At 48.9% G+C, this 3,354-nt stretch overlaps 1 long non-coding RNA gene across 1 annotated transcript; it reads right to left on the reverse strand.

Annotated features, from left to right (window-relative positions):
- Positions 1-184: 184 nt before the first annotated feature.
- LOC116104461 lies at positions 185-2,316 on the reverse strand. Its single transcript, XR_004123917.1, has 2 exons — positions 2,081-2,316; positions 185-715 (listed from the first exon to the last, which is right to left on the reverse strand). It is a non-coding gene; the product is annotated as an uncharacterized LOC116104461 (long non-coding RNA).
- Between the last annotated feature and the right edge of the window lie 1,038 nt (positions 2,317-3,354).

The following is a 3,354-nucleotide window of genomic DNA, read 5'->3' on the forward strand; positions in this document are numbered from 1 at the left end:
CCAGGCTGGCCTCGAAGTCAGAAATCTGCCTGCCTCTGCCTCCCAAGTGCTGGGATTAAAGGCATGTGCCACCACCTCCCGACTCAAGATCTATTATTAATGATGGTTCTTAAACACTTTAACCTCCCTTTTAGCCCACCACCCACCAGAGGTAAAGAGAAAGAAAGAATACAGGAGAAGTACACCTGTTTAGAAATGGTTCTTTAGAGCAACTCCCGTCTCTGCTGTCTGGAAATCAGTAGTTCAGTTCACAGCTTAACAGCAGCAGCTTGATCCACTTGCAAACACTTCACAGATACACCAGCAGTCCAGCTCAGTAGAGTCAGGATAGCAAATCAGCAGGGGTAGCACTACCTAGCAGAGACAGCCAGGCCTCCACCTCTGTGTGAGTCAGCAGAAAGGACCAGGAGGAACACCAGGAGAAGTTCAACCCTGTGCCTCTTGCAGCAAAGTGAAGATCAGCGAAGACAAGAGACCAACAAGCCTTGCACAGGAAGCTCTACCAGCCAGCCAAGCCCAGCCTCATCACCGTCTGCGGAGTCCTGTTTATACTTCCTTCAAACATCACATGTCCTCCATGGGTCTTGCCTCTGCATGTGCATCTGTCTCAGCTGACATGACCTTGACCAATCAGACCGTGGAAGCAGCATGAATCCCACCACCACAAGTGTTGTTTCTCTCTGTGGAGTCCCAACAAATGGAGCTCAGCTATACACTGTAAGGCAGACCAATACATGCTTGTAGTTATTGAAGAATCCTTCATTACATGTCCTTTTACCTGCTTGCTTTAGCAGAACATCCTTTCACCTGTGTCTGCTTCAGCCAAAAGTTCTTTCATGAGTCTGCCTTAGCGAAACACCATCCAATAAGACTGACTTTCTGAAGAACTCTTTAAGTTTCCACTTCAGCAGTGCACACCTTTGATCCCAGCATTCAAGAGACAGAGACAAGTGGATCTCTCTAAGTTCAAGGCCAGCCTGGTCTACAGAGTGAATTCCAGAACAGCCGGGGCTACACAGAGAAACCCTGTCTCAAAAAGCTACTTCCCTCCCTTCCTCTCCCATCTATCTCTCCCTCCCTGCTTCCCTCCCTCTCTCTCCCATCTATCTCTCTCTCTCCCCTCTCTCTCTCTCTCTCTCTCTCTCTCTCTCTCTCTCTCTCTCTCTCTCTCTCTCTCTCTCTCTCTCTCTCTAGCTCTGGACTCTGTCCCCACACTGCTAAGTTCCCAGTGGGGGAAGTTTGCTTCACTTTTCCCTCCTGCCCTGAGATGACATAGGAAAATGCCAGAAAACATGACAGGCTCCAGAACTGCAAAGTGTTCTTTTGTTGTTATTGCTTTAGATTGTTTTGAGACAGTGTCTCTCTACATAGCCTGGCTTTCCTGGAACTCACTGTGAAGACCAGGCTGGCCTTGAACTCACTAAGCAATCCTGCTTCTGCCTCCTGAGTGGGGGGACTAAAGTGTGTGCCACCACTCAGCTCACTGTCTGGTTTGAAGTTTGTTTGTTCTTTTATGTATTTGGTGCAGAGGTCAGAGGACAGCTAGCACATGAGTCCAAGAATTAGACTCAAGTAGGCAGGCTGGGTAATACCTTTACCCACTGTGCCATCTCACTGGCCATTTTTAAAAGTTATTACATTTATTCACCCATCTTTACAGTTACACTTTGGTAAAACACAAAATGAGAAAAATGCTAAAGGCATGAGGTTGGGGAATTCTTTAAGGCAGCCAGAGAAAAAAATATACATGACCTTCAAAATTCAGACAGACAGGCTTTTCAAAGAAGTGGGAGAGAGCTGAGTGACATTTCCAGCCAACTTAGGGAAAGCCCCGGCTCCAGTTACACACTTAAGTGTCCCCAGACAGACAGCCTCCTGTGGCAGGCACCTGTCAAGCATGCATGGGGCTCTCTGGGTTGCAACTTCAGCACTATCAAAGTAAAAACCATGGCTGGTGTCCAGGTGCACACACACTATACATGCCCCCCTCCCAAGGCACAAAATGAGCACATTTGGCATGACCTAAGGCCGCTTTTAATAAGATTGTAATTGTAATCATCCCCCTCTATCGGCAGCTTACCATGGCTCCCAAGTGTCCTGGGAGGAAAGGCCTCACTGCCTCAGTGCTGGCCCACTCTGTCCCCACACTGCCCCTGCCCTCCTCTGTCCCCAGGACACAGCCACTTCTTGACTTGCATGACAGAAATCCTCCGTAACCTTTCCTATCCACTCCAGCTTGTCTCTCACACTCCGCTGTTCCTGGTTCCACAGTTGCCTGTGTCCCCAAGGCCTGCCTACCTACCCAGGAGTTGTCACTGCCCCGTCCCCAGGAAGAAGGGTGTATTCCTTCTATCTTTGGCAACTGCAGACTTGTCCCTGGCACTCTTCCAACTGTGACCACTAGAGGGCAGACTCGGGTTAGAAATAGCTATCCACAACAGAAGGCGGCAGGACAAACTGGAGACTCAGGGCCTGCGGACAGGGTAATTTGTCCTTGTTTTATGTTTTGTCTGCAGCCATGTATGTGCACCACCACCTTCGAGCCTATGAATGGTTGTGTTAACCAAACCCCACACCCTGCAAGAATAGCCAGTCCTCTTAACTACTGAGTTCCCTTGTAGGTCTTTTGTTAATTTGAGGCAGGGTTTCATGAAGCTGGCCTAGGTTAGCCTCACATTTTCTTATGTAGCCAAGAATGACCTTGAACCAGGATCCTCTTACCGCCACCTCGAAAGCGCTGGAGTGGTGGAGTTACAGGCGTAGGCCAGGCAAGACAGGGCGCATGTGGCACCAAGCCACAGTTATGTTTTTAAGTAGAAATTCAGGTACCATGTAGCTGACAACTTAATTTTAATTATTTGGGGTAGTGGTTCTCAACTCTCTTAAGACTGTGACCCTTAAATACAGTCCATCATGATCTGGTGATCCCGACTTTTCATCGCTTCTTCATAACTGTATTTTTGCTACCGTTATGAATCATAATATAATATTTTTGGAGATGGAGGTTTACCAAGAGGGTTGGGATCCACAGGCTGGGAACCACTGATTTAGGACACGCTCTCAGGTGTGGCGTGGCCATCACCTTCACCTCCTCTGAGGCTCATTCTGAGGACTCTCCTGCCTCTGCTCCTGGCTGCAGGAGTGTCAGGATTAGAGACGGCGCTGCTGGTCCTTGGGTCCTGGGGATCCAGGCTCTGGTTGTCTCTCCTGCACAGCAAGCACTTTAGTCACTGAAGAGCCTTTCAGGCTCCCAGATTGTTTTTGAATTCAGTGGCACTCAAAACAGTGGTTATACTGTGTGGCTCTCTTCCTACCCAGCCGCCATCAGCCCTAGGCCATTCCCCATGCGCTTTC

The sequence above is a fragment of the Mastomys coucha genome, unplaced genomic scaffold (assembly GCF_008632895.1).
Source record: "Mastomys coucha isolate ucsf_1 unplaced genomic scaffold, UCSF_Mcou_1 pScaffold22, whole genome shotgun sequence".
NCBI classification, from domain to species: Eukaryota; Metazoa; Chordata; class Mammalia; order Rodentia; family Muridae; genus Mastomys; species Mastomys coucha.